At 39.2% G+C, this 23,929-nt stretch overlaps 1 protein-coding gene across 3 annotated transcripts in view; it reads right to left on the bottom strand.

Moving 5' to 3' along the window:
• BANP (BTG3 associated nuclear protein) overlaps window positions 1-23,929 on the bottom strand; it is a 212,774-nt gene that overhangs the window by 59,784 nt on the left and 129,061 nt on the right. The window lies entirely within an intron of this gene.

The raw sequence follows: 23,929 nt of genomic DNA, 5'->3' as shown, positions 1-23,929 counted from the left end.
GCTAGAATTCTAAACATTTCTCATGTTTCTCAAACTACTCATGCATTCATGATAGAAACAGTTTAGAGAAAACATTCAAACAGAAAAATAAAGGAAGAAATGGTCTTTTGCAGTTTTCTCATTGGGTTGGGATGGGTCTTAGTTTTCTACTGAAGTTGTTCCAAGACAGAAATGATCCACACTCCATGTTTAAATGCTGAGAAATTTATGGTGTCTTCCATATTTGCACTGAGTGCTCCAATGAGTTGGCAAGTAATGGGAATTAAAAGCCACAGTAACGACAAAAACGTGAATCCAGTGCTTCCCAGCCTCACTGGGAGAACATTACCGATACTTGTGACCACGAACTTGTCTTTGTTTCCGCTGTTGTGAAATACTCTTATGTTCTGATGAGTTTTGTGGCTTAAACAGGCTTAATGAATAAAATCTGCTAGAGAGATAATTTATTGGAAAAATTGTTATAAGTGGAGGGTATTAGATTTAGGAAGACAATTTCCTGTAAAATGTATCATTGATATAAAATACCATCATAATGAGATACAAGATAAAGGTTGTCTGAAGTTACTCTAAAAGCAGTTTAGTAACTTTAGCTCTGCATACACACAAAACAGAAACTAAGAACTTTCACTTAAAGAATCATCCCCTGGATGGATTCTTTCAAAAAGGATAAAAGTAGATGAAAATGGTAAGGATCCAGAGATAATAATTGTCTTCTGGGCAATGAGACAAAAATAGAAGTTACATTCAAGGCCAAGGTGGCAAGACAATGTAGTTTGTTCTGTGAAACTTGAAAAGTTAAATCTTTCAAATTAAAAGATCAACTCACAATAAAAATTAAGATAGCAAGTACCGGTCTTGCCTTGTTTAGCACTCAGCATTTAGATCCTCGTGGGTATAGAACAGTCATAAACATTAACCCTCATTATTGATGTCTTTGTGTTGTTAGTTAAAGTTATGTTTTTAAAGCTATCTTTATGGATGATGGCACACTATCAAATTAATCAATCCATAGAATATTCTTGTATAAGAAAACATTTTTATTATAGTGTAATAAAATGTGGTTTTCTTATACAAGAATATACTATGGGTTGATTAATTTGAGAATTTGGAATCCTGACATGTTTATGTCCTCATAAACTGGAAAAATTTTAAGTCTTCCTTTTGTTACCAAGGAAGGGGGAGTCTGAATGTACGCCACAAGACCAGTTCATTTTTTAAAGAACACAAACTGAGTATAGTGATGAGGGAAATGGTCAGAAACATGCAATCAACTCAAAATGACATGAGTACTGAATCAATGAAACAATAAACTGGAAATGAAAACACAGGAAAAGTTGACACTGCATTGGGTTTTCTGATCTTTAATATTACTTGCAGGTCTCGCAAAAGTCACAATTTTTGCATGAAATTTTGATTTGGGGTCATATTATGGTGTTGTGCCAGCATCTCTGCTCCTGCACAAATTGGGATAGCAGGGATGAAAATTGGCTTTTGTGGGCAAATCACTAAGGTTTGAGACTGGGATTTATAAAGGAGCCTAAGGGAATCAGATGATCAAATCACATTAAATTTAATAGAGGCTCTTAGGTCTTGGAAACAAAAATGACACTAGTGTGCTCTAAATTCTAGACAAAAACTAAAGTATTGCCTGTATTAAGAATTAATTAAAACAAAGCAATTTGTATTGTCAATTTTTATGTAAATCTAAAATAATCACTAACTTTTTTTTGCAATAAGAACACATGGTTCTAATTCTTATGGCTAAAACCTCTGTTGCATCAAGATTTTTTTTTATTTCTTTATTTTTAAGCATTATATGTTTCCTATATATTTTCTGAATGAAGGGACAATATTTTTCTTTGATCAGTAATGAGGGCTGGTCTCAGCCATGACACATTCACTCTTGGGAGGATGATGGTTTTATAACAACATTTAGGAACCGTGGCTAATGGTTTGCAAAAATAATATCACAGACAGAGTCTTCATATGAAGCTAAGGAATGCAAATTTTTCAGAGCACTTCAAATTGCCACTCTGCTGTTGAAAAGAAAAGAAAAAAGACAAAGAGCTACATGGCAAAGCTACTAGCTTGTAAGACTTCTTGTACACTGAAACAAAATATTTTTGTGCACCAAAAGATTTTCTTTATCTACATAACCCCTTTTTGAGAAACTGTAGCAAGACAGAACTTCCAAACCACTGCCTTGAAAATGTTCTTCACTTGCAAACTGTTCATAGCATCTGTAATTATTCTAAATAAATGATTTTAAGATGATTTGTATTTTGCAATCACTGCTTTCGTAGAGCACCACCATTCCCTAGTCATATTGATCAACAGCTTAGCTGAGAGACATTTGTGTAGTGTTTCTCTCACCCCTTCCCCTTTTGGTTTAAGCAATTATACTCATTCAGCTCCCTAAAAAGAGACACATTTCTTCCTTACAAATCTGTTAATGCAAATATTTTTCACTGAAGAAGTCAACAGACTGATACTGCCCTTATCTAATGTAAGTTTTCTAGAGAGGTCCCGTAGCTACATTGCTGTTAATTATCACTCAGAAGTGTATAGCTCAAAGGTAATGCATTGAAACTTGGCATTCTTCACAGCTGTTACAATCCAATAAGTAAAAAATGTGTTGTGAAAGTGACTGCTCAAAGGAATCTATCAAAATTCCATGCAACTTTAATATATACCCAGCGCTCCTCAGTGGCCAGCCGAGAAGGGACATTGAGCAGCATATTATGAACTCACAACTCTCCTTCCCCCTCACGCACATCACAGCATTACTAATATTGTACTTCAGCCCTGATCCTGCCAACCCTTAACCACTTGCTTAACTTTACTACCCTGAGTAGCCCCACTGAAGTCAACAGAACGACTTATGATAGGAAAGTTAAGCATATCTTTGTTTGTAAGATCAGGGCCTTATTGCTCATACAGTCTGCAACAAATTGCTGAGTCTTTCTCCCAGTGAGATTCCAGCAGTGACTATGCAGGGAATGTCTCATCAACCATAAAACCACACTGATGCACGAAGCCATATAATCATAGCTAGATAAGGGACATCTCTTACTCATTTTTACATTGTGTAATTTTGTAAACTTTCTTTTAAAATATTATTTCTACAACTGGTAAAAACTTTCTTTGTGAAAAAAGTTTTAGATGAAAAATGACTTGTCAACGTAGAATGCAAAAAAATGTTAGTTTTGGTCAAAATTGTTGGGTTTTGAAACACTGAAAAAAACCTTGGGGGTTTGGATTTTTGGGTGTCCCCATCCTTATAACCCCTTTTCCAGTGGGAAAAAAAAGGAGAAAAAGTGTCAGAACTACGTTTGTGGGGAGGAACTGAAACTTTTTTGTGTTGTGTTATGTTGAAAAACTGAGAATGAGTGTGAATGAGACAGATAAGTGTGTAGGTGTTTGTGTCTGAGAGAGATACACACAGACAAGGTGGGGGCAGTTGTGTTGGGGAGGGAGGGAATTAAGGACAGAGGCTTGATTTTCACTGGGGCCCTTGGTGTGATGAGTCCATCGGAAAAACTGGGACTTGAAGCCCTACCCTCTGACTCAAATCCACCCTTTCGTCATTTCAGCAACTCATCTGCTCCCCCAACCACATCATTTCCTCCTCCAGTGTAGGGCTTCTGCTCAGTCACATGTAGCGAGCACCTCACAACCCTTTGCATTGTGGCTGTCAGTATAAAGGATTATGGGTCACAGCTGTAGTATGTCGGTGCCCAGTCTTTATACCTGAATGGAGGAGAGCGGGGGAGACCAAATGGGCAAAAACTCCACAGCTGGACTGAACAGTTTGGGACCTCTTGGACCCATTCCTATTATCCTTAGACATGGTGCCCTAACCAACCACCTACTCAGCTTATGCCTAAGGCTTCCCTAGATTTTCAAACACTATGGTGTATGTATTAGCATACACATTAGCTCTGGAAACTGCAAAGCCAGTACAGTACTGACACAATCCTCACTGCACATTGAGCTAATATAAAACAAATTCATTATGAGGCAAAATTTGACCTCACTGAAGTCAATGGCAAAAAACTACAATGGAGAGTTATGGTGTCATTTTTACATGAGCCTTATTCACTTCACTTTAGAACATCGCCTCTTGCTTTAGCCTTTGTAACTTCATTCTGTGCTGTTATGTGTCTGAAATTTCACTGATTTCTCTAGGTTGATTCCCCTTCCTATCCTTAGGGCATTTCATTAGTTCACACTTATAGCATACAGTGAGCAATAATGTTTTCATATCCTTGAGCTGTACCAGTATTCCCCCATTTTAATAAAAGTGAAATGCAATACTTGCCTCATTTCTAACAAGAATATGCAGTTCTGGAGTTTAGAAATACTTGTTAGCTGGTATTCTTCTCACTTCAAGTTTCAGAAGACTAGTTATATTTACTTGCTGGTAACAATGAAACTTTACCAACATCTGAATTTACTACATTACATCAAATTGTGGCATCTTCAACATTTTTACCAGACAACCTAATGAACCAATCTATTTTTGGCCAACAAGACTCCAGTACCAACTCAGTGAGAGAAGCAAAGCCAGAGAGTCTTGGAAAGCACTACACAAGCTAGAACAGATGAACTGGATTTGAAGACAGTAAACCTTTTGTTTTATATTTTGTAATGGCAATATCCCTTTTTCACTGACTTTACCAGAGCCCTATATCAAAACACTTAACGAAAACATCACACCAACTGGATAAATATCGTAATTATACTAGCTTCCTTCTGTTGTACTTTGCAGCATCTGTTCTTTTTAACACAAATATTTAGCAACATTCCAAAAGCATGGAATGAAATGTTTCAGGTAGAAAACAGATGTAAACAACAAAGTGATTTATAAAACTTGTTCATTAAGAGCTCAAGACTGTTTTGTCCTTCTAGCATAGAAAAAAGAATCCTTGCAAGTAAAACTGACCTGTGCTTCAAGACATACAAATTATGTACTGTTAGCTCCTGATCAAGAACTAATGGATCCATCTTATACTTACCTTATACATCTAATACATCTTATACTGCAGGCTGATTAAAATAAAACAAGTTTAAATTAAAATGCTTCTTCCAATTTAACATGAGAATTTTGTACAGAGAATACTAACTCATTCTTAGAAAAGAATGGTTTTGAGTCTGAACAATCCAGAGTGACTCCTTTTCCAAATACACTTACTAAATTTTATTTAGAGTAATAGAGAGACCTATTTTGAACATCTAATTTAAACATCATGTGAGCTCAGAACTGGGAATATACTATGTTATTTATGTGGGATTTCAGTATTTAAAATAATTCACCAACTGGTCATTTAATAGTCTAGAATATCAGTACCTGATTGAAATAGTTGTAAACAAAGCATTAAAAGTCCCTACTGCAGAACTGTATGGCTTTCTCTCTCTCTACAACTCTAAAATAAAGTGAAACACAAAATGATACTATCTGTGTGAACCTTATTCCTCTAATTACTGGATGTTCTCTCAGGTGATTTAAAGTATTATAAGTACTTTGTCCTAATGTGGCTGGCCTGAAAAAACAGAAGCTATGAAAAGGATTAGACAGATGAACAATAGAGATAGAAAGTCAATCAAATCAGACCTTACTATATTTTAAACACTCGTTTGGTGAAGAATTGAAAACTCAGGGCAAATCACCTAGTACTTTCCTAAAAACAAGTGTGTTCTTCATTTGCAGAATATTACATACTATTTTAATTATAAAAAATATTTTCTGTATTTTTTGTAATCTAAACCTCACAAAAATAAGTGTCTTAGGGGAGATAGAAACAAAAAGAAATGCATTTTAGTTTTAACACACTTAAATGAGTTGCAGAAGATTTCTGGTTTTGATATGAAGTCATCTGGCTGAAATGTCACAACATTCTCACTGCACAAATGACCTAGTCAGACCTTATGGTGGACCTGAGTTGGGTTTGATTTTCATCCATCACCAAGATTTACTGTTGTGCTTAATATAGACTGTGTGAAAAGGTTAGTATTTTTAAACACCTGAGCTCTACATAGACTTTTGACTAGTCTGAGAATATTTTCACACTCTCTCTCTCAAATACATATACTTTGTGCTTTCCACAAGGACAAAACAACTAGATTTCACCAAAAGAAAGAGCCAAGACATCATGATTATCTAGCAGCAAATGAGTGGCTGGTACCCAGCCAAGAGTATCAGCATTGTATTCAACTGCCACTGACCATGGATCTTGCCATCCCAATTTAACTCCCTTAACTTCCTCTCTTTCATTGGAGTCTACAATATACACTTACCTCCGAGATTCGGCGGCAGTCGACCGGAGTTACGCAAGCTACGCAAAAAACTTGCGTAACTCCCGTCGACTTCTCTGCTTCTCTTCTGCGTGCCGTCTTCACTGCACTGCGCTGACGGGAACCGCGTTCCCGTCAATGCAGCGCTACGCCACTTGAGGAGGTGGTCTTAATACGTCAATTTCTGGATCGACTGAGCGGGTCTTCACTGACCGCTCAGTCGATCCAGAGAAATCGATCTGATGGTGGCGAACTCGCTGCCGTCAGTGAAGACATAGCCTAAGAATGTGATTTTTCAACAAAGGCATGGAACCAAAACTATTTAAAACTATTGAAGTTCTGGAACATAGAAAGTGGGCTAGTGTTCGGCTAAGGGCAATGCTTCAGCATAAAGACAGAGTCACATCAGAAAATGAAAAAATCATAAATGAAGAGCATTTAAAAAACAAACAGAAAAGACATTATTTCCCTAGATTAGCACAGAATGATAGCCTTATGATCACTGCTATTCTACAAGCAAGGGATTTTTATTACCAAAACTGTAATAAGAGACAGCCTAGGCATATGTCTTCTTTGAAGGTAAAGAAAGTTATTTTGCCTACATTTAAAAGATTATCATTTCTTATCTCATCTCTCCTTGTTAAGTTTACAGCAATATTAAAACAAGATTTGGGTGCATAAAGAACATAATATACTCCAAGTTGAGAACATATTCTTTGACACGTAAATATTCCTGGCTGCTTGAATGGAATTGTAATGGAACAACCCATCCTCTTAGGAAAAAGTCAAAAAGATGATAAAAACGTTATGCTTTTCCAGAAGCCTCATTATGTAGGCTTGTTCTACAACCACAAGAGACCACTTCATGGATTCTGTCACTCAGGAACTGTACCAAAACAAAACACCTGCAGAACATTAGCAGCAAATCACCTTTACAAAATCTGTCTACTTTGCAAGACATTTTACAAATGGAAACAAATAATTTGCAAAAAAAATAAATATTTCCTAAAATGTTTTTTGTTACTTGATATTAACATATCTCTGTGTGCTTTACATCTCACTGTTTTGCTCTCAATGCCTTGGATCAGCATGCCAAACAACCAACCAGGTTTGTGGAGTGAAAAAGGTAATATTATAGGATATTTTAGGCCATTAATAAGATTGGCATCGTAATGGGAACTGAGGGAACTCTGAATGGAGGACAAATATAATCGTGTAACATAATGTCTAAAATTTATGGGACGTGTTAGGAGTAAATTTAAAGTTTGAAATACAGATGTTATATTATATGAATGCAGCCAACTACACACTGGAATTTACTGTCTGCTCCCAAAACAAATCTTTACCTGCGTCACTCTTACATGAAGCATGAAAGCGGGGCCAAATTCAAATCCTCTACTATTAGTTTGAAACTGTTTTCTTAAAAATATGGATAAGTGACAAAACAACTCCATAATTATGTTATAGCATATGGAGCAACATCTATAACTAACTTTAAGATTTTCTTCTTGTTTTGCCTTAAGTGAAGCTACTCACTTAAGCAAAGGATTTGCAGGATTGGGCCCTAAATTAGAAAAGCCAAAAAACCACAAGACAAGACACTGGACAACAGCTGAAGTATGCTGATTATTGATAATTGGAAAAAGAAGCGCAAAATTGCTCAAGTAGATTTCAAAGGAAGGATGTGAAACGGACAGAGAATGCTTGTGGTATAAAAACAGCAAATTTTTCAACTACTGGCTAGTACCTAGAAAACTGTGATTAGCATTTGCAATTTTTCTGGATCTAGTTTCCATTTATAACACTTTTTAAAATCATTGCCCGAGGTACAGATTGCAAGACAGCTCAATATATTTCCATTCCTGTTTGTTATATCTAGGAGATAGTTATTTCTAACTATGTATACTATTCTGTACCAAGTGGCTCATCCTGAGAAGTACGGGGCACCCACAGCAGCATTGACTTTTGCCATAGACCACTAGATCTATCTGGGTAAATAGCTCATTACAATTCTACAATAGAACTGAGAAAACCATGTGCTAGCACAAACAGCTGATTTTGGCCCTGATCCTGCTATGTGATCTATTAGCATGACCTCTTGTGCCTGTGCAGTGTACAACTGAATTGAATAGACCATCGCATGGGTGCAAATATGCATTAACACATGATTTCTCAATCTGGAAGTAATGGGGGTCATGAACAGTCTTTCAGGGAGGGAGGGGTCATTAAATTGTTTTCTGTTGTAACGTGTCGACAACGTATGGAAAAGATTGAGAATCACAAATCTAACTTAGACTGTTAGCTCTTCAGGGCTCCTAAACTTAGATTGTAAGCAATTTGGTTATGAGTCTGTATAACCCATAACCCCAATTCATGACTGGGGCCCCTAAGTGCTATCACAATACAAATAAATAAATAATAATTTATATTAACTAATTTAACTAGATTTCAGTAAGGCATCTAATACAGTTCCACATGGGGAATTATTAATTAAATTGGAAAACACGGGGATTAGTATGAAAACTGAAAGGTGGATAAGGAACTGGTTAAAGGGGAGACTACAATGGGTCATACTGAAAAGTGAACTGGCTGGCTGGAGGGAGGTTACTAGTGGAGTTCCTCAGGGATCGGTCTTGGACTAATCTTATTTAACCTTTTTATTACTGACCTTGGCACAAAAAGTGAGTGTGTGCTAATAAAGTTTGCGGATGACACAAAGTTGGGAGGTATTGCTAACACAGAGAAGGACAGGGATATCACACAAGAAGATCTGGATGACCTTGTAAACTGGAGTAATAGAAATAGGATGAAATTTAATAGTGGAAAGCGCAAGGTCATGCATTTAGGAACTAATAAAGAATGGTTACTTATCTGTAATTGTTGTTCTTCGAGATGTGCTACTCATGTCCATTCCCAACTGAGGTGCGTGTGTGCACCCCCTCCCTCTCAGTTCCTTCTTGCTGGAACTCTGACTGAGGGGAAGGAGGGCAGGTGTGGAATGGACAGGAGCAACACATCTTGAAGGACAACAGTTACAAGGTAAGTAACCGTTCTTTCTTCTTCAAGTGCTTGGCTCATGTCCATTCCCAACTTAGGTGATGCACCAGCAGTGTCTCTGGAGGCGGGCAGGAGTTCATGGACATGTTTGAAGCACCACTCTACCAAAGCCAGCATCGTCTTGAGCTTGCTGCGTCAAGGCATAGTGGGACGTGAAGGTATGCACCAACAACTAGGAGTTGCCCTGCAGATGTCCAATATAGGGATGTGCGCTTGGAAGGCCAAAGATTATGCCTGCACTCTTGTTGAGTGGGCTGTCAGGGCCACCGGAGGTGCGACTCCCGCCTGCTCATAGCAGGTCCGTATACAGGCCGTAATCCACTTCAAGAGATGCTGAGAAGAAACCGGTAGCCCCTTCATTTGGTCAGCAACCGTCACGAAGAGCTGTGTTGACCAGCAAAAAAGTTTAGTTCTTGTTGATGTAAAACCCCAGGGCCCGTCGCACATTGATTAGAATGCAAACACCTCTGTTCACTGGAGGTGTGAAGCTTGGGATAAAAGACAGGTAAGAAAATAGGTTAAGGTGGAAGTGAGAGTCTACCTTAGGCAAAAAGGCTGGGTGTGTGACAGGACCGGCTCTTATCTTTTAGCTTCCTATAAGGGCTAGGCGAGCAGGGTCCCAGTGCCGGAGAAACATGTTGCGGATCGGGCAACCTTCAGTGTTCAGTCTGATGCTGGGTCTCAAGAGATAGAAGGCAGGAACTTGGTCCAGCACTATCCTGACCTGGAGAGTGTGGTCTTTACTCTGGGGAGCACCTACACACCGGCAAACGGTGTCTTGAAGACGGGGACTGTTGAGCCGATCTGTCCCCTCAACACATTAACCTCCAGTGCCAGTACCAAATCACAGTGCGGTGGCCTGCCGTCCCTTGGCATCAGTGGCACAGGCACCGCCAGGAGGTCTTTCATGACCTGGAAGGCCTCCGGTGTCAACGGCACCACTAAGCAGTGAGGGCCTCTACCGCTACCAGGAGTCGGAGGAGGACCCGGTGCTGGGGTCAACGCTCACAGCAGCGAGGGAGCCTTCTGTGGCGGGGAGGAGTGGCAGCCCAACATGGGTCTCGCCTGATCTCCTTTGGTTTTCTCCATGGGGGAGTGCCCACGTTCCGCATGAGTCTTCTTCGGCCTCTTTTTCTTTTGGTGGCCAGTGTCAAGAGGAGGAAAATGGCACCAGAGGTACACTGCACGCTGAGGCCGTTATGCTCTGTGCCAAGTCCGATCTGCCGGGCTCCGACACCAGTCTGAGTGCCGACTCCATCAGGATAGCCCGGAGACTAATATCTCAGTCTTTCTTAGTCCGTGGGCGAAAACTTTTGCATATTTTACACTTCTCACTAATGTGCACTTCACTCAAACACTTTAAACAACTTTGATGCGGGTCGCTCCATGGCATAGGCTTTTTACACAAAGCGCAGGGTTTAAATCCCGGGGAATGGGGCATGCCCCAACCCTGGGACTCTAACAACTAACTAAATGGAACTAACTCTAACAAACAAACAAACAATGTACACTAGAACAGAGAATAAACCACTAGGTTTTATCGAGAGAACTTGCAAAGGCAAGAGATGTTCCAGCACCGTCACTGGCAGCAAGAAGGAACTGAGAGGGAGGGGGAGCCGGCGGCACCTGTATGCGGGCGCTAGAGCTGGCTCACGCAGGTACCATTAAGGGAAAAATTTTTCTGGCACGGGTGCATGTGGCGTGCACATGCACCTAAATTGGGAATGGATATAAGCAAGTACTTGAAGAACAAATTTTTTTGCTATAAACTGAGGACGCATCAGTTGGAAGTGACAGAGGAGGAGAAGGACCTGGGCTTATTGGTTGATCACAGGACAACTATGAGTTGCCAATGTGACGTGGCCATGAAAAAAGGTAATGCTGTCCTAGGATGCATCAGACGAGGTATTTCCAGTAGGATAGGAGGTGTGAATATTGTTATGCAAGGTGCTGGTGAGACCTGATCTGGAATACTGTGTGAAGTTCTGGTCTCCCAAGTTTAAGAAAGAGGAATTCAAACTGGCAGGTGAAGAGAAGAGATACGAGGATGATCCAAGGAATGGAAAACCTGTCTTATGAGAGAAGACTCAAAGAGCTTGGCTTGTTTAGCCCGACCAAAAGAAGGCTCAGGAGAGATATGATTGCGTTCTATAAATACATCAGAGGGATAAATACCAGGGAGGGAGAGGAACTATTTAAGTTCAGTGCCAATGTGGACACAAGAACTAATGGATATAAACTGGCCATCAGGAAGTTTACACTTGAAATTAGACGCAGGTTTCTAACCATCAGAGGAGTGACTTTCTGGAACAGCCTTCCAAGGGGAGCAGTGGGGGCAAGAAACCTTGCTGGCTTCAAGACTGAGCTTGATAAATTTATGGAAGGGATGGTACGATGGGACAGCCTAATCTAGCAATTAACTGATCTTTGACTACTAGTGGTAAATATGCCCAATGGCCTGTGAAGGGATGTTAGATGGGTGGGTTTTGAGTTACTACAGAGAATTCTTTCTGAGTGTCTGGCTGGTGAGTCTTGCCCACATGCTCAGGGTTTAGCTGATTGCCATATTTGGGGTTAGGATGGAACTTTCCCCCAGGGCAAATTGGCAGAGACCCTGAGGGTTTTTCACCTTCCTCTGCAGCATGGGGCACGGATCACTTGCTCATGGATTCTTTGGTGGATTCTCTATACCTTGAAGTCTTTAAACCATTATTTGAGGACTTCAGTAACACAGACATAAGTTAGGGGTCTATTACAGGAGCAGGTGGGTGAGGTTCTGTGGCCTGCATTGTGCAGAAGGTCAGACTAGATGATCATATTGGTCCCTTCTGACCTTAAAGTCATGAGTCTATAATAACAGCTGGTCCCAGTCCAGGATTAGGATCTTAATTTTAATATTAATCAAGGTCCAAAAATGGTTGATGACAAATACACAAGACTGCTAGGACATTTTCAAGAAGCTCTCTTGATTAAAATCACTTGCCCCCTTATGCCCCTATATTTAACTTGCCCACACCAAAATTCTTATGACCAACAACATGCTTTTTTTCCCTCAGGTTATGTAACATTTGATTCATATCTTCTTAGTAGGTAAACTCAATTTATAGTTACTGCAAGACGCTTTTTTCCACTTGCTAAATTACATTTGTAGATGAAAGTAGAGGGAACTGGAGGGATTTTAAATGAAAAATATGGTAGTAATGGGGGGGGGGGGAGGAGAGAGAGAGAGAGAGAGAGAGAGAAACCACAACACTCGCTCAGCACCTTGAAGACCAGGCCCCTATTTCTGAAATTACAGTCTTATTTAAAGTTAGAATTTATCTCATGCACATTTCAAATTGTAAAACAAAGTGGCTTTATACCTCCTGGAGCAGTGTTGTGCTCATATGTGGAACACTATCCCTAGGGTACTAGGGAAGACAGATATACAGTACATTTGCCTACTGTATGGCTAAGTTAGCATCTCTGAATACCTGCTGAACTGTAAAATACTATAATAAAGATTAAACAACACACATATTAGCTAACCCAAAGCATAAAAATATCTTTAAGCCAAACCTTAGATACACCAAAACCATTCATTCATCTTAGTTTATCTCAAAAAGCCAGTTCTATTTTTGATATAAGTAACTTATCTGAGCACCACTTTTTTCCATCCATGTTTTTCTCTTTTTCCTCCCAAAATGAGATCTAACTGGAACCATGTGTCTAATAACATTAGCTACTCGGAACTAGAAAATACTGTTTCCAAACTTTATCCTATTAAAGTAGGGGCTTTCAACCTTTTTCATTTGTGAACGCATAAAAAATTTCAAATGCAGGTGTGGACCCACTTAGAAATCTTAGGCATAGTCTACAGACCCCCAGGGGTCCATGGACCACAGGTTAAAAACCACTGTATTAAAAGATAAAACCTCACACACTTATTCGGTTGCATGACGTGGGCACGAGTGTATACATTAATAAGAAAAGTCATGGTTAGAGCTCATTGCACCACATGGCTCTGCAAGGATAAAAAAAATCACGAGAAAAGGCATCATAAAATGGCTGTTCTATGCACACCATGAAAAAGGGGAAAAACACAAATTTAAACTAAATTAATCCCAACTCTGATGCCCATCTTCTGTTCCATCACTATTCAGTAAGCTTTCTCAGGAAACAGTGATTTAAAGAAATGAAATAATGCTTACCTATAATTTAGTGAAGCTGATCATTCTATGGCAGGATAACCACTCAGAATTACTGTATTAATTATCAAGAAACTTACTGCATCACAGAAGGTGCAAGCGTTGGAAGAATAAATAGGTTACATGAAGGCAACTTGTCAGATAGCTTCAAATACCCACAGAATGTTTTTGCCATCACCACACAGCTGCATTCTGTTCTCTCTGCTTACTCTTGAAGCACTGCTGCTCTGGTTCACATTTCTATTATCAGTAGCTGGGAACTGCTGAAGAAGTTCTCTGTGGCACAGTCTCACAGGAGAACATCTATCTATTTATGGGAGGGAATGATATGAGAGGAACTGAACACTCGCACACAAATCAAAATGAAGGAAGATAAGACCATATTAAAAGATATCGTAAACTACAGAGGTGAGCTTTGTACTTTTTTTCCAGGGACAGTGAGGCCTGTGGTTCTGCTTATCTCTTGTGAGAGTGAGTTCCAGTCTAGGTCCAGCTCCAGCAGATGTTCTGTCTCCTTTGTGATTCCATGGAGGCAGAGGTGATCTGTCAGGTAGTTAGGTTTAATCTCTTGGATGGCTTTGACTATCTTGGCAAATACCTTGTACTGGACTCTGTCATCAATGGGGAGCCAGTGCAGAGAAGGGCACTAGGGTGATGTATTCACAACAGCCTACACTGCTAAGAAGAGGGCCTGTTGTATTTTGCATCAGTTGGAGATTCCAGGGCTCATTGCTCCATTCTTAGATATAATGAGTTGCAATAATCAAGTCTGGAGATCATGGTGGTCAGGTCTGAGTCTGACAGGATGGAGCATAATCTTTTAGCCAATGACAGATGGAAGTGGTTATTTTTTGCTGCCATGGCTATGCAGGCATCCAATTGCACTGAGAAGTCCAAAGGATGCCAAGGCTGTGGACAAACAAGTGAGAAAATTCCCTCGATAATGGGGCATACCATAAAGGAGGCAAATTCCTCTAAGCCCTTCCTTCTTTCTACTAGCATGACCTTTGCCTTGCTTAAGGCTCAGCCTTAGCTGGCTGATTATCGCTAAGCATCAATGGTAAATGGCGCTGCTTATGTTTGAAGTAAAGGAGGAGAGCTGGGCGTTATCTGCACACTGGCAACACGTTCGCCCACCTTGTCTCACCAGCTCTCTGAAGAGCTTCAAACAGAAGCTGGATAACATCTGAAGAGAGCTGAGTTTTGTGGGACTCACAGCTGAGGACTCTGGAAGTGGAGGAACCGTCGCTTATGATGACCCTGTAAGTCCGATCTGAAGAAGGCCCTGGGCCATGTCAAGGCACTGCCATTCACACTTCAAGATTCCTGGAGGAGGAACGGGAATATTTGTTGATGAACAGCAAAGAGTCAGAATGAAAAGCAGTGGACATGATTGCCATCAGTGCTTCCATGACTACTACTTGTGGCAGTTAGCCAAATTATTGGGAGCAGGCAGCTGTGATTCTTGTCCTGCTCTGCATCTGTGGATGACCTTTTCTGTGAAATAAGGTGATAAACCAGTACCTCTCTCTGCAAGAAGTTAAGTGCAGACAGTCTGGTGCTGCTAAACCAGTGGTTCTCAACCTTTCCAGATTACTGTACGGCTTTCAGGAGTCTAATTTGTCTCGTGTATCCCAAGTTTCACCTCACTTAAAAACTACTGGCTTACAAAATCAGACATAAAAATACAAAAGAGTCACTGCACGCGATTACAGAAAAATTGTTTACTTTCTCATTTTTAATAAAAGTAATTGATTGGAATATAAATATTGTACTTACATCTTAGTGTATAGTATATAGAGCAGTAAATCAAGTCATTGTCTGTATGAAATTTTAGTTTGTACTGACTTCGCTAGTGCTTTTTATGTAGCCTGTTGTAAAACTAGGCAAATATCTAGATGAGTTGATGTATCGCCTGGTAGACCCCTGGTTGACAGCCACTGTGCTAAACAATGTTACAGTGTGATCAAGTTCTGCAGAGTCTGACCTTACTGACTATGTGGTATAATGAAGGAGGAGCCCTTTAACTCCTTCATAGCAATGAGAAGAAAGAACAGGAGGATAGTGCAGAGCGAAGAGAACTAGTGAGCAGAAAAAAAACCCCTATAACTAATACTGATTTAGTGTCCTCCTTTGTAAACTGGTTATGAATATTACTAGGTCTCAGTGTTGGGTTTCAAAATATGTCCAAACATCTTTAAAACATTCATAAGCAGTAAAAAATAGTGACTGAAATTATTAGGTGCGGTCAAGTTAATGGGGTGGAACTGTTACCAAAATTAAATATTCAAAGACAAAATTCCTTCTTGAAGTAAAAAGGGAAAAAAAAACCCTTTAAAGAAACAGAGTATAAAGAATTGGTCTGGCAAGAATTTCAGAAAGTTTTGCATTCTCTAAGTGACAGGAGAAAAACAAGGAAAATATTTTACAGATTAGCAGACTTCAAACAGTGAAACTAGAAACAGAAGCAATGATCTGGGAATGATGTCTCTTCCCAAAGAAACCCAGACTTGCAATAACCACTGGCAAAGTTGCATGTGTACCAGCTCACCTTTAAAGTTTACTATAGTTAACTGTTATGGAGGTATAATTAGAGCTGAAACATTTTTCTGTAATCTAGTTGTTAATACACATTGGGATGTTCTCTCAAAGACACTTGGAAGGCAGAAGGATTGTCTAACTTGGTTACACATGGTTACGTGTGGTCCTGTCTACACAATCATGGTAGAAGCCAGTTGCATCCTGACAATGCTAATAAAAAAGATGAGCTGAAACACAGCCAAACATTATATTTAAAAAATCAGAAGCATTCACTTGTATCTTCTATGTGTATACTTTGAGTGTATACTGTACCATCTGTCTCAGTTAATACCTCTTCAGTACTAGATCCCCTCTTATTTTTTTCACACTTTATTCATCTTTTTATTTTGTTGCTGATTGCCATCATGGTATATAATACAATTTCCACTCTATTGAGGCACAAATAAGTTTGCTGTGTAGTAATCAAATTTAATAACTTGTAGTTGACATTTTACATGGCAAATCAGAATTTGCTCAACTGAATAACAAAGAGCATTATACAGAACCTAGGACTATGACCCCAAAACAGTTGTTATACTGTAGGACATTGTTTCACAGTGCTTTCTCTGCCGTTACAAAAGACGTGCATAACTTTTACAAACTGGTGCAAGTGTGCAAATTTTAGCTGCCTACCTCACCAACATTTACTAACTGTGGAAAAAATATTTGTATACTTAGTGATTGATATCATTCCACTTTAATGTTGAAAACAGACTTCCAGAAACCTTCTTTTTTCCTAAATATTTAAAGTTTGCATTCTACAACTTTTAAATGCAGAATTTAAAGATGTTATTTGTTATTTCTATGATATTTATTACCCATTTCTTACTATAAAAAAGATTCTATTGTCCTTAATGTAGTGCCATACTAATTTTTTCCAGAAGTACTTATCCTACAATATACAGCACATTTAAAAAAGATGGAAAAATATTCTAAAAACCTTCCTATCAAACTGATTTTAAATTCATTTTCCAATCTTAATTTGCTATATCTGCCAAATTTAATCACTGCAGCTAAGTAATGCCCCACTATACTGCCTAGGCTAAGCTTTCAAATGTTACCAGTTTAGTGAATGCTGATGGTAAACAGGACCTGAAAGAGCTGAGCCTGAAAGTGGGGTACAGCTGTTCTACTGTGTGGACTAATGTCAATAAATACACACACACACCAGGGACAGTCTTCAAGCAAAAACAAAAAGAAAACAAAAAAACCCACTGCACAATTAAAATGATCACATTCAAGGACTTCAAGCAACCTTATTTTTCTTTTGCAATAATTAACACTTTTGTTTCAAATGTGTATAAAGCACAAATAAGTAAAAGAGCTTTGCTCACTACCTTCATTTCTGAAGAAAAAAGCAGATCTGCAAGACCTTAGTACAATCAATTCTCAAAAAATTGCCAGTTACGAATAATTATATTTTTGCAAAACCAGGCTAACAGCTTCTAATTTCCAGCTGTACAACATTGGGTTTTTCATTTTGTTCTTTTTGTTCTAACAATCCTGTTTGTTTTTCTATGTAGATTATTCAAAGCAGATGTACTGAAACAGGAAAACAGCTTTTTCAATATACTACACAGCTGGCAGGGAAATTGAGGGACAGACACACACACACACACATATATATCCCTCCCTCTGTCAGTGGCATATGCAAAAAAAAACCAGCCCCACACTATGAATGTCTCTGTGTCCCATGGTATGACAGTTCACAAGGGGGATATCAGAGCAGCATAGTGCCTGCAATTCAAAATTCCACCCACTTTCTTCAACCTTTTGCTAAGGAAATGTGTGTCTGACAATGATCTTAATAGCACTGCCATCTGCTGCTCAGAAGTGAGGCATAGAGGAAGAGCAGAATGGACTTGAAGTAGGGATTTCAACACTGATTCCCAGTATCTGAAACAAAACAATACTTCCAGCATACATGTTCTTTCAGCTGTTCAAGACAAGGCCCAATTAAATGTTCATACTGGCCTTATTTAATACATGTTAGCAGTATCTGCTCTACAGTATCAAAATGAAGAATTAAAATGAGTACTCTGGAAACAATATACACATGTTATTCCAATTTATATAGTGCTAGCCTACCAGGGTAATGAGGTGCTGCATACAAACGCAATGCAAACATTTTGCTCATTGATGCAATATATTGTATATAATCAATATAAATCAGGCATTTTGCCTGATAATGATCTTTCATAGCCCCGAAGAAAAATCTAACTGGCAAAATAATCCTGGCAAAATAGTTCTTAAAAAAAGATTTTATTTATTGTTCTATTATGATGTTTTTCCAACAGGAAAAAATTATTTCCAATATTTTCACTGGTTATATTAAACTTGTTCTATATCCTAAAATTCAGCAAAAGTAGAATTAAAATCAGTATCAATTGTTTCATTATTAAAAAGTTGTTCTTGGAGTTACAGGTTACATTGCATTTTAATGAGATAAGAATCAGTTATATGGTGCCATTACTTCGTATTGAGAGAGATACCCGGCCGGGTAATTAGCACTGAGGGAAAAGGACACACAGAAAGTAGATCTTACCAGAACTGGTTTAAAATTTTCCCACAGACAGCTGGGTTTCTAGTTTCCTTTATAAACAAGCAAATTTGCTTTTTGGTTTAAGATAATCAGAAAGAAGATAAGAAAGATAATCAGAAATCAGAAATAGCCATTGGAGTATACTATCTATCAGCTGGCAGATAAATTAGATATCTTTTTCAACATTTGGGGCCCCTGCTTCTCTTCCTCCAACATTTCCCTAATAAAGATGTTCAGATTGTGCTTCACAGCAGACCATAACAAGCAGATAGTACAGAAACACATGGGATGTTCCAGAGATGGTTGTGAGGTCATGTATCTCTATGTATCATTTTAACATACGGTCATCTGTGTAGTATTGCACACTGAGATACTATACACAGTGTGTGTTAGAGATAATCTGAGCTGGATACCAGATGCATGTCCATATTCTGGGGATGTTTAGACACAAACTTCACAGTTCAGGATCACACACACATATTACATAGAAACACACACTCTTCTTGAACTTGCCTGCCAGGCCCTACAAACAGCCCCTCCATACAGCTGTGAACTCCTTTCACATTCCTTCACCATCACCCTCTCTGCTCTACCAAGGACTCCAAAGGCATGCACGAGGGAGGGCAAGCTGGGGCATGGGCGCCCTCAATAATTGGCGGGGGCACAGAACTCCTCTGGCCCTGGAGCCACAAGGATGGCTGACGGCTCCACCACCCCGAGGTCCGGTGGGGGCACAGAACATGCCCCTCCAAAAGCAGTCATAGTTTTATTCCTGCTGAAGGATGCTGATTCATCTCCTCCTCTCATAAATCAATCTGTGCCTCCTTCCACGTTGTCTCTTATGCTTGGGATGCTCTTCTAAAAACCTGCTTGCTGGGCCACCTCTCTTGCCATAGTTAACCGCTCTTTAAACTCACTGCTGTCATGAAGCCTATGAGATGGGCAAAACAGAGCAGGAAAAAAACTAATGCCACCAGTACAACATATCCATGCCACACTGTACTGAGAAATGATGTGTTCTTTATGTCACCACTGTCTCTCCACTCCCTTTCTCTATTAATAAACCTCACTTAGCATGTTATTTTGATTTGAGATTGTAAGCGTCTCTGGCAGGAACCATGCCTGTACTTATTTCTGTGAGGTAACTAGCACATTTTTGGGTGTTAGAAAAATATTTTATTTATATATTTAATAGCATATACATATACAATGTATATATTGTACATACACACAATAGACAGATTAGATAGACAAATAATGCAAAAGCAATTTACAGTAGTTAGTTTTCTCTTTACTAAACCTGTGACAGATTTTACAGTTTGTTCTGGATTCTCCTAACTCCTCTAGATGTCACTAACACACACTCAGGCAGGCGCGCACACATACACACACAGTCTTCGGATAAAAAAGCAAACTAACCTCATTGATGCTCCCAATATGAAAGAGTCTATAGACAGAGCAAACTATCTGCTCATTAAGAATAAATTCAATCAAATTTTGACTTTTAAAATAGCATTAGCTCTTTGTTTTGATTGGAAACTAAAAGTCACTAGCTGAAAACCATTTATCTGCTGTTTTTTTAAATACTTTCTAAATTGGTGACGTAATAAGCGTTGGGATGTACAAAGAGAGAAGTCTAGAAAGTGAAATAAAGATGCATTGAAATGCTGATTATGTTACACTTTCTCCTCCCTCTACACATAGGATATGAGTTTCTGAGCACCATAACCTTTATCTTCACATTTCGTGTGGAGGATGCATACATCTAATACCTTTGGGAAACCTGGAACACCCTGAAGCTCAGCAAAAGGAAGGGGATGCAGTGAGGGCTGGGGGTGGAATCAGAGGAAAGAAAGAGACAACGAGGAAACTTCTGGTAATCCACAATCATTGCCAAGTACAAAAAACTCCCATTGGTCTAAGGTCTTAAGCTATTAGTTAATACAAAGTCTAATTATTTTTGCAGTTTGGTATTTTTATTAAATGTCCACTGAAATATGAAACTTTGAGCTAATAGAACACATGTGTAGGTAAAGAGTTCTTTCTGGTATGATTTCATTGGTTCCATGGACAGCCATGCCAGAAATGCAAGATCTAAATTCAATGTAACTACTAGGACAGAAACTTCAACAGGAAAAAACAAACAAGCAAAAAACCCCAGATGGCAACATTACACAGAGGGAGCTGGTAATTACCAGCCTCTGCAAGGCTTGAAACATAGGTATCAGTTTGGAAAAGTTTCACAGATCAAATTTAATGGTAGATTTAAACTACGTTTTGTTTCAGTTAATATGGAGCGAACACAATTCTATTCTTTGTACTGTGGACTACTTGTGCTAAAAGCCCTTCCCTGAGGATCAGGGTGACAATTTAGATCAGGAAAGTTATTGTACAAAACTCTATCTGACCCGTGGAAGCCCACTGAAGACCTGCCCATATCTTTGTGCTAATAAGGTGTACATTAATAGGTAGAATATGGAAGCCTGGGATTAGTCCTCCAATGGGATCGCTAGCAGCCAAAGGTAAGATCTAATAAAATCTTGGTTTGCTAAGAATATTCAGTACCTGCTTGAAAGCCATCAAAGTGACAAATTATTCACTTCCCCCATTGCTGACATCCTTCAGTTCCCCTGGTAAGGTGCCTTAAAGCTCAAAAACAAAAAGGGGGAAATAAAGTCACTTTTCTAAGTGGTGATGGACAGTTGGGAGAACAGAGCAGGCAATGTTCTGAGAAATGCTCCAGCAGTAAAGATCACACGATACTTTTTCTCCTGTTTGGTGTTGAGCTGTAGTGGACATAGTCAAGCCCTCAGATAATATACTACTTTTAGGGAAATGACTGAGGAAATGGCAGGTACAGCCATTAGACAGTACAGCATGCATCTACAGTGCTACATAAGGACATTTTCCATCGCTGCCATTCTCCTCTCCAGGCACAACAGAGCTCCAACCCTGACTGAGATCTTGGGGCACTTCTACAATCCAAATAATAAAGTAATGATAATATGCACAAAAATCAAGGGCACATAAATTTCATTAAAAATGGAGCTAGTGTCACCCTGGCCATTGCACACTTGTTCACATTTCTGAGATTGCAGAAAAACAGGAACGAGCAAATAGTGTTTCCATGAGTGTAAATGTTATCTATTCCTGGTGCCTAGAGGAAAGCGCTTGCTTTAACACACGTACAAGCTGGCCTATAACAGAATTCCCTGTTGATTCACATGGTGTAGCAGCTACTCCTGTGAATTCAAATACAAGCATGCGTGAAGAAAACAATTAAAAGTCTTACTACACTATTTGTTTTGCATCCTGTAACATACTGTGAAAATGAAGTTTGAAAAGTGGGATCAGTGGTGTCTGCAATACTATCATTTGTGGTTCACAACTAAAGCAAATAAGAAATCAGGGGGAAAATACTTTTAGGCAGAAATTTTCCAACCAGTTGTAGCCACAATCACTTCTGCAGAGCCAAAACAGTTCCCATCAACACACAGTGATGTTCAACTCCAGTAATAGTGAAAAACCTTCTAGTACACATGATCTACTGATGTTAATTAGACCAAGACTGATTCATCCATATTTCTCTTCTCTTCAGTAATACAACCCTAATTTGGGAATATATATAACTTTTTCTTCTTCATCCTTTCTAAGTTTGCATCTAATTAGAAATCATTTATTAGATCTACAAAATTTCATGAACTCTTTCAAAAATAGTTCAGCCCTGGAAACTTATATCATAACTTTTTATTCCAGCATGAGAAACTGCAACACAGGATGTATGCTCCTCTAGTGGGCGCGTTTAACCATCTACAGCATAGATACCATCAGCAAAATGTGATCATCCAAATCCTTTTGCTTGTAAATTGACACTGTTTTAATAATAAAATATTTTAATTGGCATGTGTTGGATCTATTTACAGATGCAGAGATCAGAACATTAGCTATGCCATAAATTGTACCATATGTGGTATGAAACATTTCAAGAAAAAAAAACAATACAAGGTTTGTAATACCAGAAAACTGCAAATAATCTGTACACCTTCTTAGTGTTACAGATAAATAAAAGATCCAGGGTTAAATAGAATCATAGAATATTAGAGTTGGAAGGAACGTCAAGAGGTCATCTAGTCCAACCCCCTGCTCAAAGCAGGACTAACCTAAGCTAAATCATCCCAGCCAGGGCTTTGTCAAGCCGCAGCTTAAAAATCTTTAAAAATGGAGATTCCACCACCTCCCTAGGTAACCCATTCCAGTGCTTCACCATCCTCCCAGTGAAAAAGTTTTTCCTAATATCCAACCTAGACCTTCCCCACTGCAACTTGAGACCATTCCTCCTTGTTCTGTCATCTGCCACCACTGAGAACAGCCTAGCTCCATCCTCCCCAGAACCCCCTTCCAGGTAGTTAAAGGCTGCTATCAAATCTCCTCTTATTCTTCTCTTTTGTAGACTAAACAAGCCTAGTTTCCTCAGTCTCTCCTCATAAGTCTTGTGCTCCAGCCCCCTAAACATTTTTGTTGCCCTCCACTGGACTCTCTCCAACTTGTCCACATACTTTTTGTAGTGGGGGGCCCAAAACTGGACACAATACTCCAAATGCAGCCTCACCAGTGCCGAACAGAGGGGAATAATCACTTCCCTCCATCTGCTGGCAGTGCTCCTACTAATGCAGCCCAATATGCTATTAGGCTTCTTGGCAACCAGGGCACACTGCTGACTCATATCCAACTTCTTGTTCACTGTAACTCCCAGGTCCTTTTCTGCAGAACTGCTGCCTAGCTCATCGGTCCCCAGTCTGTAGCTGTGCATGGGATTCTTCCATCCTAAGTGGAGGACTCTGCACTTGTCCTTGTTAAACCTCATCAGATTTCTTTTGGCCCAATCCTCCAATTTGTCTAGGTCACTCTGTATCCTAACCCTACCTTCCAGGGTATCTACCACTCTCCCTAGCTTAGTGTCATCTGCAAACTTGCTGAGGGTGCAATCTACCCCATCCTCCAGATCATTAATGAAATATGCACTATTTCTTCGAATAAGACTTTACTTGGCATTTTGTTGCAAGCAGAAGGGTCAATAGGGGATAAAGGAAGTAATGAAATATCAAAAAGAATGCTTTAACACATGACTTCCATATTATCCTGTTTCAGTAATCTAACAATAGTACCAAAAGACACTTCTGCTTAAAATCCATACAACTAAAATTTTCTAGAGAGATTTTTTAAAAATAGGTTAGGTCGTGTTCTACCGCAAAAGGCCAGGAATGACCAA

Source organism: Emydura macquarii, unplaced genomic scaffold, assembly GCF_026122565.2.
Source record: "Emydura macquarii macquarii isolate MOO-44397 ecotype Brisbane River unplaced genomic scaffold, CSIRO-AGI_Emac_v2 contig_561, whole genome shotgun sequence".
Lineage (NCBI taxonomy): Eukaryota > Metazoa > Chordata > Testudines > Chelidae > Emydura > Emydura macquarii.
Note: the sequence above shows the minus strand (reverse complement) of the source record. Positions and strands in the feature narration are given on the sequence as shown.